Source organism: Triturus cristatus, chromosome 1_1 (assembly GCF_964204655.1).
Source record: "Triturus cristatus chromosome 1_1, aTriCri1.1, whole genome shotgun sequence".
Classification (NCBI taxonomy): Eukaryota; Metazoa; Chordata; class Amphibia; order Caudata; family Salamandridae; genus Triturus; species Triturus cristatus.
In genome coordinates, this window is record NC_140579.1 from 64,725,739 (window position 1) to 64,738,559 (window position 12,821).

General features: G+C 47.1%; 1 protein-coding gene across 3 annotated transcripts in view; it reads right to left on the reverse strand.

Moving 5' to 3' along the window:
- Positions 1 to 11,893, reverse strand: part of LOC146869417 (coiled-coil alpha-helical rod protein 1-like) — a 208,944-nt gene extending 197,051 nt beyond the window's left edge. For all 3 annotated transcript variants that reach the window (XM_085599815.1, XM_085599812.1, XM_085599816.1), the window contains exon 1: positions 11,761 to 11,893. The gene's annotated coding sequence lies outside the window, so the exon portion shown is untranslated. The remainder of the gene's footprint in view (positions 1 to 11,760) is intronic.
- Positions 11,894 to 12,821: the final 928 nt, after the last annotated feature.

The following is a 12,821-nucleotide window of genomic DNA, read 5'->3' on the forward strand; positions in this document are numbered from 1 at the left end:
CAGTAGTTTTTCAAGATAGACAGGAACGACCCGACTAAATTTAACAACCTCTCTTCGCAGATGCATGAGAGTGGATGTAAGTTGAAGTGCTTCCATTTGAATGACTTTACAGATATCACGAGGCATCGATTTTGACATCGTTTTGGGTACCATTCTTCTGAATTCCTTTAGTTTAGACTTTAAATCAAGAGTATCAATCGTGCTAGTATTACAGTCTTTGGTGTGGGTTTGTCGACTTGGGGCTGCAAACCATGCTACAAAAGAAGATACAATGCACTACAGTCACTGTTCTGAGCTGGATTCTGTTTGTGCTTTGTCTCTTGTGAAAGCATTTGCTATTTAAGGCCGTTTAACTTAAACTGTGACAGTGGTCTCAAAGAGGAATGCTAATCCAAACATCTGGCTAGGATTTTCCGACTGTAGTGAGGGTTATTGTGCACTCAACAAAACACATGCCAGTATTAGTGTGCATCATGCTGCTTTGAGGGAGGACCATGCAGCTCTCAGTAAGGGACATGGCGCTTGATGTGCTTAAAAAAAAAAATATATATATAAATATATATATATATATGTCGCAAAAAATAGTCCCAATTTGCGACTAGTATTTTTGTGCTCAGTGAAGAATTTTTACGAACCAACCTAAGTACTAATAGGTCAGTTCGTACAAATCCAGTTCGGAGTGGGTCACAAAGCGACCTGTTTCATGAATATTTATGAGGTAGATAGCAAATTGTGACTCACTTCTATTGGTGGTTGGCGGTCATCACAGGGACGGTAGCCTGCTAGGGTCTGCAGACCACCATCTCTGTGATCGCCATTAAATAAAGGAAAAGCCCATTTTCGTTAAGGAAACGGTGCTGCATTAATGAAAAAAAAATACTTTTTTAATGTTTGTTTAAGAGTACTATCAAACAAATGTTTTTCCATAAATTCACAAAGGTTAAAGGGTCCTAATAGAACCCGTCCCTTTTGCGAATGGGTTACCAGGCCAATTCGTGTGTCTTTTCAACGTATTGCGATGGGATTAGGGTAGCAAAACAGTGATACATGACACACCATTTCATGCACCACTTACAAATATTGAATCAGTATGTAGTTGCAATCACATTTAAGGAGTTGGTAGAAAGGCTTTGGACATCTGGCCCATACTGTTGTCTGAGATTATAGAAACAAACATTCTTGATGCAGCAATGAAAATGGCCGACCCTAACGCGAGGGACGTGGCTGAGCCCAGAAATAGCAGGCCTCGAGAAGTCTACTCGCACACTTGCTATGGCGAGTCAGATTTCATCAGGGCGAGCTATTTTTAGGGTCTACTGGCCCGTTCTGGCGAGCTGACAAATACCAGGTGTTCTGTTCACTCACACACACACACAAAAAAAACTTTGACTCTCTCCAATGCACTACCCTGTCTCACTCTATACCTCTCTCAATACATACCCTCACTCTCTGACTCATCCCAAACCTCATTCTACTACTAATATAATCTCCAAAACAACCCTTTCTAGACTCTTCCCTCCCCGGCTTACCCCACACCTCAATTTGCTACTATGGAAATTGCTAATGTTGAGAGGGCCCCATCAGTTTTCATAAATCCCTCTCACCTTTATTCTAACGACTACGCAATGACGGAGGAGTTACCTAAGCTTCTCATCTCTCCCCCCCACCCCGTCTTCAGAACTTACGGAGCACTTGCTAGGGGGGGATTACTTCTGGGTCCCCGGTGGAGTCATGCCCTTTGAAGATCCTGAACATAGGAAGGGAAGCTATTGTCCTCCACCTTACCTTAGCACTTAATACAGCTATTCCAGAGGGGCAGTACTCCATCCCCTGGAAGACTGCAGTGGTTAAACCTTTTCTAAAAAAACCTTCTCTGGATTCAGCTGAACTAAAGAATTATCGTCCCATCTCCCTGTTACCAGTTCCAGACAAAATTTTGGAGAAATATTTTAATTCCCACCTCAGTTCCTACTTAAGGGAGTACCAGCTGCTTGATGGCTCGCAGCATGGCTTTAAAGGTGAACATAGTACGGAGACAGCGTTAACCTCGGTATTTGCCAATATTCGTCTTCAGGTTGATGAAGGACACGCCACGCTATTGGTTCTCCTTGACCTGATCGCAGCCTTTGATACCCCAACTCCTTTGAGAATGGTGGAACGGCTCAAGGAGATAGGGACTGGGGGAATGGCCCTCAAGCCACTTACTTCCTTCCTCTGCGATCGTGCTCCGATTGTAAAAATGAGTAAATTCTACTCAGCTCCTAATCATTTGGTATGTGGAGTCCCACAAGGCTCCTCTCTGAGCCCGACCCTTTTTAATATTTATGTCGCCCCACTGGCAAGGGTTGTAAGATCATTTGGATTGGAGGTACTGTCCTATGCGGACGACACGTAAATTATGGTGTCTATTTCACAGCATTAGGGAATCTGCTACGAATTTTAAAAATTGCATGCAGGCAGTCTCCTCTTGGATGGCTGAGAACTACCTTAAACTTAATAGGGAAAAAACAGAGGTCCTGATCTTTGGAAACCAACAAAACATCTGGTCTAGTGACTGGTGGCGAGACACGCTTGGTTGCTGTCCTCACCCTGTATTCCACGGTAAAAATCTAGGGGGTCATAGTGGACAACTCTCTCTCTGAGGGGGCAGATTAATAGAATGGATTCCACATGTTTCGGGATCATTAGGATTCTCAGGAAGATCTCCCATTTCCTCTCTTTTGCCTCCCGAAAGCAGGCGGTGATTGCCTTAGTGATGACCAAACTGGACTATTGTAATGCCCTCTATTTGGGCATTAAGAGCCTGGTTTGTCGTCTGCAGCTGGTGCAGAACGCAGCAGCAAGGCTGGTGATGGATCTTCCAAACATCACTCAGTCTCAGCCTCCCTGAGCAAGCTGCATTGGCTTCCTTTAAATCGAAGAATTCAGTTTAAAGCACTATGTCTTACTCACAAGTCTTTTTATGGCCTAGGCCCGGATTCAATTGAAGGGCATTTCCGGAGCTATGTCCCTGCCAAGCAGCTTAGGTCAGCTAGTAAAAATCTGTTGGTAGTTCCAAGGTTTAAGAAGACTAGATGGGGAGGCAGGGCTTTTTCCATTGCCGCTGCTAAGCTATGGAACTCCCTTCCTGATGATCTCTCTGGACAACCGTTCACTCTCTTTTCCGCAAGGCTCTCAAGACCTGGCTCTTTACAGAGAAGTCAGTTTGAGCTCTTGTTTTCTCTCTGTATGACAGTCCCTCCTGCAGCACCTTGCCGCCTCTGGGCTAAGTTTGCGCTTTAGAAATCTAATATTCATTCATTCATTCAAACAACCCTTTCAAAATTCTTCCTTCATGTATCACTCTTTCGGCCCTTCCCAAACCTCGATATACTACTATAATCTCCCTATTCCCTTCCTAGAGACTCTTCCCTCCATCTCTCCTTTAACTCATCCCAAACCTCATCTTACCACGATGATCTCCCAACTAACTCTTCCTAGAGTCTTCCCTCTTCTATTCTTCCATTCTCGTATTTCCCTATACTAATCCATCACTAAACCATTTGGGTTCCGGAGTAGCATGCTACTCGCCGAAAGGCGCTTTGATGCCTCGTCAGGGGTTGTAAGCGCTATATATAAATACAATTACAAAGTGAATGAGCAATAAAGAAGCCTTTAAATCTTGTTTTTATCTTGTCACTGCTCTGCATTCAGAGACAGGGGTCAAAAGTCAGTTTGTCTTCTTACATTTACTTTTCTTTCTCCGACTGCAAAGTTAGAGGATTTTGTAAAGTGAACTCTTTTATAATCCTGCTGTGCAAAGTGTGTGAAAGGAAAGGTTGTAAGATGTCAGGCTCTTTTGGAACATAACATTTAAATAGCTAATAAGTGAACGGCACAAACAATTCAAAATATGTTTCAGTAGTTATGAAAGCACATTTTTGTAATTCAGTGTGGTGGAAAATAATATTTCTATAGGACGAAAACAAACTAGAACACATTACTTGGTGATGTGCAAATAATATTTTTGCTGAAACCCAATTTCCCAACATCGTTTATGCACTATATAGTTTTATTAGTAAAACCGCATGTTATGCGTTGTCTGTAAATGACAGTGCACTATCACATCATGCTTTAGTAATATAATTATTAAAAGGGAGTTTTTTAAACACGAACTGAGAAATAATCCTGACCCCGCAATCATGACAATCAGGGGTCATGTGTACCCTATATGTGGGCCAGATTTGTATTATACATTGAGCAAATGTTTAATCTATTAAATCGAAAAAGAGTTCTTTATGTACAGCAGAAATGCTGAACTCGCATATTTGAAGGTGCTCTCAAATGTGATAATGATGAAAAAGGCAGCTCCGTAACATAAAATATTTGTCTAGATCACACAATTTTAGACAGGTTTACAGGTGAAGTACAGTACAGGTTAGTCGAGTAGATTATTCAAGTTAATACACCTGCAGGTCTAGTAACATTTTAATGATTTTTCGAGGCCTGAATAGGTATGACAGGCACAAAGGACAGGCACATATCATCCACCTTTTCCACCATTGTTTTTATATTATTGCCATGTATGCCTGTTGTTTTCATTATTTTCCATGTGTATTGTTAATAAATGTTGCTATGCATAATCTGTAAAGTGCTCCAATAACCGTGGGTCAAGTTCGCGCTATTTAAAACTAGAAAAAATAAAATAAATGCTGCTGCGAGTCAGGCGAATCCGTACTCCTGGTGAAGCACATGCTGCTCTCAGTAAAATCGTTGCAGACCTCAATGAGGCACATACTTCTCTCAATGAGATATTATAAATGCTAATGATGGACATGCTACGATCAGCGAGGAACATGGACATGTTCTCCTAAGCGAGGGACATTTCTGAGCCTGGAGACGTGCAAAACTGACCGAAAGATTTTTTATTTATTGTATTTTTCTAGATTTATATAGCGTGAAATTGACCCGAGGGTATTGGAACGCTTTACAGAATAGCTTAGCAACCTTTAACAATACACAAGAAAAATAATAAAAACAATTTATTATCATAACGCTCTAGTTTTGACCCTTAAACCAGGGAGCTTTGGACTTAAAAATCCTGCCCCGGGTGATAATCTCGTGATTGATCCATTGACAATCAGAAATTGTAGAAGGAGAGTAAAGTGGCCAGAACTCCAAATGTCCAATAGTAAGCTGGTGGAACTGTATGGAACAATAATACCATTCATTGAAGAGATGGGGGAAGTTGGGCCTCTGGGTAGCCCCACTGATATCCACGGCAAATTGGTTATTGCATTAAGGGACATTTTGTACCCAGTAAAAAGGGTTAAACAGCCAAGGGCTGTATCAGCTCGGTGGTTTAATAAATCCTGCCGTATAGCCAAAAAGGCCCTGCTGATGGTAATGAAAACTAAGGACAGAGAAGCAATTAGGGCAAATCGTTCCTTGTACAAAAAAGCAATCAGTGATGCTAAGAAGCAGGGGGAGGTTGAACTGTGGGAGCAGTTGGGCCTTGCGCTCGGTTGTAAGGACGTTAAATTATTTTGGACTATTGTCGCAACTGGAGTCAGTGGGTATTCTTTTGCCCCTGCCCCTAATATCGCCGCCTCAACTTGGGAAAGTCACTTTTGCGACCTGTATGGCTCACATGATTTTGATAGTCTGTCTGTTGACACCTCAGACTTTTCTCTAGTCCCAGTATGCCATGCCCCTTCTGAACTCCTTACTTTGATTGAGGTGGAAACAGCAATTGAAAAAATGCTTCCGAACAAGGCGCCGGGCTTGGATAAACTGCCTGGGGACTTATTTAAGGCTCAACCAAAGATTTGGGCACCCTACCTGGTTGTCTTATTCAATCGTATTTTACAGGGGGGTGAAGTACCCTATACTTGGCTTGGGGCCGAAATAGTACCCGTCTTTAAAAAGGGCTGTCCATTAACTCCCTCCAACTATAGGCCTATTAGTCTCATAGATACCTCACAAAAATTAATGGGGAGGGTTCTTTTGGACAGGGTCTTGGGTTGGATAGAGGAGAACGGGATTTTGTCCACATTTCAGGGAGGCTTTAGGGCTGGTACTTCCACTCTAGATCACATTTTTCGCCTGCAGGTCTTGTACTGGAAAACCGCCTTGGTTGAGGGTGGCAGCCTCTACCTGGTGTTTGTGGACCTGCGGGCAGCCTTCGATCTAGTTCCTCGAACTAAATTGTGGCAAGTACTGGCAGACCTGGGTCTTCCACCTTACTTATTGGCTGTCCTATCTAGGCTTCACGACAACAATTACGCCCAAGTAAGGTGTGGTAAATACGGTGAGCTTACTGACCGTTTTCCGGTCCAAAAAGGCGTTCGCCAAGGGTGTGTCCTGGCCCCCACATTGTTCAGCCTTTACATTAATGGTCTTATTGACCATTTGAAGTGTATAGTAAATAATGACGCCCCTAAATTAGCATCAGGACGTGTGCCCGCACTGATGTTCGCAGACGATACTTTGTTACTGTCTAGAACATCATCGGGCATACAAAATACACTGAACGGTTTTGCAAAGTTTTGTGAGTCAAGAGGACTTGAAATAAATCTGGGGAAAACTAAATACATGATTTTTAACCCCCCTAAGCGGGTGCGTCCAAACCCAATCTTATTTGATATTCCTCTTGAGAGAGTTAAAACTTTCGATAATTTGGGTGTGACCTTAACGGAGAACTTTCGCTGGAATTCTCAGATTGCTAAGTCAACGCTCAAGCTTGTCCAATTGGCAGGGGGTTTGAATAAAGATTTTAAAAGATCGACTTTCAATCCAGTTTCTCCTGCCCTTGAAATTTATTGTCGACAGGCAAGAGTGGCTGCAATCTACGGGGCTGAACTTTGGGGACATAAGCAGTCAGTGTCTCTCTCAAGGGCTGAGCAATCTTTTTTAAGATCTCTTCTAGGGCTTCCTTCCAGCACACCGTTGATCCCCCTTAGGTTTGATCTTGGGTTAGTCCCAATAGAGGAGATCATCTGTGCAAGACCCATTTTGTGCTGGAAGAGGCTGTGGTCAGTGCCCGAACTGTCCTCGTATAAATTAGAATTTATAGAGATCTGGCCTGCACTTAAATTTAAAAAGATCCCTTGGCTTCTGCATATTAATGCAGTCTGTACCCAACTAGGACTCCCGGAATTGTGGGCAAATCCGGAGGCAAGTTGTCCTGGGATACCAAGGAAGGAACTTCTTTCTCTGGTGTCCATGAAAAACTTTTCTTCTCTTTCGAGCTCTTCAGCTATGGGTAGGTTGACCTTAGAATTCCTCATGGTTAAACAAGATCCCAAACTAGAGGAATTCATGGATCAAATAGAACCCCCACTTGCACGTAAATTGTACATTCAGCTAAGGTATGGTACCCTACCGGTTAGGTCCTTTTCATCCAAGTGGCAGACACAAAACCTGGAAAGTTGTCCTGCTTGTAATTACAAAACAGAGTCTGTTGCACATGTGCTGCTTTTTTGTCCTGCTTACCATCCAATTAGGAAATGTTGGCTGATTCCCATTTGTAGGAATCTGGGATTTCGTCATTTTAAGCAGGCTTGCAGGACGTTAGTCTATGATACTCATCCCAACATTGTTTTTGCTGTATCCCGCTATCGCCATAGCATGTGGCGTAGGAGACAAACGTTTTTAACCTAATCACTTTCACATTGATGACTTGAAGTTTAATTTTTAAAAAAATCTTTTTAACTCTAAATGTTATTTATTGTTTTATTGTGCTATTGTAATTGATGTTGTACGTATGTGCACTTTTATGGTCTTATGACCGAAATAAAGTTATCAAATGAAAAACAATAGGCATACATGGTAATAATACACAAACCATGTTGGAACAGATGGGCAATATAGTTCAGAGGTAGCGATGGAAGGCTATTTCAGAAGTTAGGGGAGTGCACAGTTAATTTCAGATGTTCAGGCTCATTGAGGTTGATGGGGGAAGTGAATTAGGCAAGTCAGTATGTTGCTCTAAGTGAGGAGCATTAATGCCCCAAGTGAAAAACATTTTGCAGAGCTCATTAAGAGACACTCTGCTCCTGCTAAAAACCACTGCAGATTGCAGTGAGGGACGAGCTGCCTCCAAGTGTGGGACAATGCAGATCTCACTGAGAGATATGATGCTTTCCGTAGAAAAACACTGCAGATCTCAGTGAAGGACATGCTGCTTTCTAGTGTCGGACAGTGCAGACCTTCATGAGGGCCATGATGATTCCTGGAGTGGGACAGTGCAGACCTCATTGAGAGAAATGCTGCTTGCTGTGGATGGCAGTGCAAACCTCATTGGCATACATGCTGCTTCCTGGTGTGGGACAGAGCAAACCTCATTGAGGGACATGATGCTCTATGTTAAAACCACTGCAGACCTCAGTGAGGGACACACTCTTTCCTGGTGTGGGACAGTGCAGGTCTCAGTGAGGGACAGGCTGCTTCTTGGTGTGGGACAGTGCAGGCATCAGTGAGGGACAGGCTGCTTCCCGGTGTGGGGCAGTGCAGACCTTAATAAGAGGCATGCTGCCTCCTGCTGTGGGACAGTGCAGACCTCAGTGAGGGACAGGTTGATTCCTGGTGTGCGACAGTGCAAAACACAGTGAGGGACAGGCTTATTCCTAAAGTGGGACAGTGCAGACCTCAGTGAGGGGCATGCTGCTTCCTGGTGTGGGACAGTGCAGACCTCAGTGAGAGGCATGCTGCCTTCTGCTATGGGACAGTGCAGACCTCAGGGACAAGCTGCTTCCTGGTGTGGGACAGTGCAGGCCTCGGTGAGGGGCTGCTTCCTGGTGTGTGACAGTGCAGGCCTCAGTGAGGGACAGGCTGCTTTCTGCTGTGAGACAGTGCAGAACTCAGCGAGAGGCATGCTGCCTCCTGCTGTGGGACAGAGCAGACTCACTGAGGGACAGAGCAGCCTCACTGAGGGACAGGCTGCCTCCTGGTGTGGGACAGTGCAAACCTCAATGAGGGACATGATGCTTTATGGTGTGGCACGGAGCAGACCTCATTGAGAGCATGATGCACTCTGTTAAAACCACTGCAGACCTCAGTGAGGGACACACTCTTTCCTGGTGTGGGACAGTGCAGGTCTCAGTGAGGGACAGGCTGCTTCTTAGTGTGGGACAGTGCAGGCATCAGTGAGGGACAGGCTGCTTCCCGGTGTGGGGCAGTGCAGACCTAAGTGAGGAACAGGCTTATTACTAAAGTGGGACAGTGCAGACATCTGTGATGGGGCATGCTGCTTTCTGGTGTGGGACAGTGAAGGCTTCAGTGAAGGATGGGCTGCTTCCTGGTAAGGGACAGTGCAGACCTCAGTGCGGAACAGGCTTATTCCTAAAGTGGGACAGTGCAGACCTCAGGGAGAGGCAATCTGCTTCCTGCTGTGCGGCAGTGCAGACCCCAGTGAGAGGCATGCTGCCTCCTGCTGTGGGAAAGTGCAGGCCTCAGTGAGGGACTGGCTGCTTCCTGCTGTGGGACAGTGCAGACCTTAGTAAGAGGCATGCTGCCTCCTGCTGTGGGACAGTGCAGACCTTAGTAAGAGGCATGCTGCCTCCTGCTGTGGGACAGTGCAGACCTCAGTGAGGGACAGGTTGATTCCTGGTGTGCGACAGTGCAAAACACAGTGAGGGACAGGCTTATTCCTAAAGTGGGACAGTGCAGACCTCAGTAAGGGGCATGCTGCTTTCTGGTGTGGGACAGTGAAGGATGGGCTGCTTCCTGGTAAGGGACAGTGCAGACCTCAGTGCGGAACAGGCTTATTCCTAAAGTGGGACAGTGCAGACCTCAGTGAGGGGCATGCTGCTTCCTGGTGTGGGACAGTGCAGGCCTCGGTGAAGGGCTGCTTCCTGGTGTGTGACAGTGCAGAGGGACAGGCCGCTTTCTGCTGTGGGACAGTGCAGAACTCAGCGAGAGGCATGCTGCCTCCTGCTGTGGGACAGAGCAGACTCACTGAGGGACAGAGCAGCCTCACTGAGGGGCAGGCTGCTTCCTGGTGTGGGACAGTGCAAACCTCAATGAGGGACAGGCTGCTTCCTGGTGTGAGACCGTGCAAACCTCACTGAGGGACAGGCTGCCTCCTGGTGTGGGACAGTGCAAACCTCAATGAGGGACAGGCTGCTTCCTGGTGTGAGACCGTGCAAACCTCAGTGAGGAACAGGCTGCCTCCTGCTGTGGGACAGAGCAGACCTCAGTGAAGGACAGGCAGCTTCCTGGTGTGAGACCGTGCAAACCTCAATGAGGGACAGGCTGCTTCCTGGTGTAAGACCGTGCAAACCTCACTGAGGGACAGGCTGCCTCCTGGTGTGGGACAGTGCAAACCTCAATGAGGGACAGGCTGCTTCCTGGTGTGAGACCGTGCAAACCTCAGTGAGGAACAGGCTGCCTCCTGCTGTGGGACAGAGCAGACCTCAATGAGGGACAGGCTGCTTCCTGGTGTGGGACAGTGCAAACCTCAATGAGGGACAGGCTGCTTCCTGCTGTGGGACAGAGCAGACCTCAATGAGGGACAGGCTGCTTCCTGGTGTGGGACAGTGCAAACCTCAATGAGGGACAGGCTGCTTCCTGGTGTGAGACAGTGCAGGCCTCGGTGAGGGGCTGCTTCCTGGTGTGTGACAGTGCAGAGGGACAGGCCGCTTTCTGCTGTGGGACAGTGCAGAACTCAGCGAGAGGCATGCTGCCTCCTGCTGTGGGACAGAGCAGACTCACTGAGGGACAGAGCAGCCTCACTGAGGGACAGGCTGCCTCCTGGTGTGGGACAGTGCAAACCTCAATGAGGGACAGGCTGCTTCCTGGTGTGAGACCGTGCAAACCTCACTGAGGGACAGGCTGCCTCCTGGTGTGGGACAGTGCAAACCTCAATGAGGGACAGGCTGCTTCCTGGTGTGAGACCGTGCAAACCTCAGTGAGGAACAGGCTGCCTCCTGCTGTGGGACAGAGCAGACCTCAGTGAGGGACAGGCAGCTTCCTGGTGTGAGACCGTGCAAACCTCAATGAGGGACAGGCTGCTTCCTGGTGTGAGACAGTGCAAACCTCAATGAGGGACAGGCTGCTTCCTGGTGTGAGACAGTGCAAACCTCAATGAGGAACAGGCTGTCTCCTGCTGTGGGACAGAGCAGACCTCAATGAGGGACAGGCTGCTTCCTGGTGTGGGGCAGTGCAAACCTCAATGAGGGACAGGCTGCTTCCTAGTGTGAGACCGTGCAAACCTCAGTGAGGAACAGGCTGCCTCCTGCTGTGGGACAGAGCAGACCTCAATGAGGGACAGGCTGCTTCCTGGTGTGGGACAGTGCAAACCTCAATGAGGGACAGGCTGCTTCCTGGTGTGAGACCGTGCAAACCTCAGTGAGGGACAGGCTGCCTCCTGGTGTGGGACAGGCTGCCTCCTGGTGTGGGACAGTGCAAATCTCAGTGAGGAACAGGCTGCCTCCTGCTGTGGGACAGTGCAGATCTCGGTGAGGGACGGGGTACATCTTGATGTAGGACAGAGCAGACCCACTAAGAGACCTACGGGCAAAAGTGACAGACTGGCAGTAATTCACCGAGGAAACATTGCAGACCAGTGACAGACACGGCACTCTCAGCAGGTGACACTACAGACCCTCGAGGTGATGGACACTGCTGGGGACAAAGATGGAACAGCTTTCGGCACCAACAGGAGCCCCCAGCCCACTCTGAGGGGCGAGATGCACTTAGTGCGGGGGTGCTGCTGACCCCACTGTACAATCTGCTGACAGACCCCAGCACCCCGCCCTCCATGCACCAAACTACAGTCACCTGCTTGTACTTCTTCAGGACCTCGCGCTCCGGGGTTGTTTAGCCCCTCACTGCTCTTCGAACCGAAGGCAGCCTGTCTCCAAGCAACGGCTGCCACGAGCAGGAAATAGACATAGAAGTAGGACAGAGCGCGGTGAGCCACCATAGACTCAATGCATCCATGGAGACAGAGGAAGGACTAACATTACTGTAACCACGGACATTGAGGAAGGACAAATACAGCCCAGAGAGGTAAGAAGGATGCAGTACAGTGACCAACAAGATAGAAAACTTTCTTCTTTCAGTATAATTAAGGAAGTATAAATAAAGTGTTTCGTGATTTGTTTGATGAATGTTTGTTTCTGTAATTTTTGCGTATTGTTTTGTGGTTCACATCATCAAAATTGCTTAGCTGGGGTCCCCGCTTCCAATAATGAGTCAGTGCGTATCCCTGGATTCCAGTAAAGATTCAATGGGGGTCCCCAGGTTCCAGTAATAATTCAAAATTTGCAAACATTCGTGACAAGAATTTTCAATTCTACAGCAGGAGCAGAGGCGAGGATTATGCATTACTTTCCTCACTTTTAATAAACAGCAAGTTAAAAGACACAGTATAAAAAACAAAAGACCACAACTCCCATGAAGCTCGGGAGTAACCGTGGCAACCAGTAGTCCAATCATAGCAACGATGCAGTCCATAAACAGTAGCAGTCTCCGTAGTCCTTCCTCTTTCTTCACTGCTGGCCCGTCAGTTAAGTCCCTTCTCTCCTAACTGTGGTTTTGGGTCTTGGCTGGATGGGCTTTGTGTAATTTCTCTCATGGCTTGGTTGTTTCTGCTTTTTTCCCACTGTATATTATAGCGGGTTATTCTCTCGCTGTGAGTCGCGCGGTAGGCTTCGGCCCGAGCGCGTTTATCCTTGATTCGGAGCGGGTCCACTAGGTGGTGCTATTTCGCGCTTGTAGCTCAACGCTCCGTCTGAGGCTCCGGTGAAGCGGCTTCTGCCTCGGTGTTTCGAGCGATCGCTCGCATTTAGATCCCTGCCCCTTGCCTGACACCGCTTTAGCGGTAAGACAGACGGGCA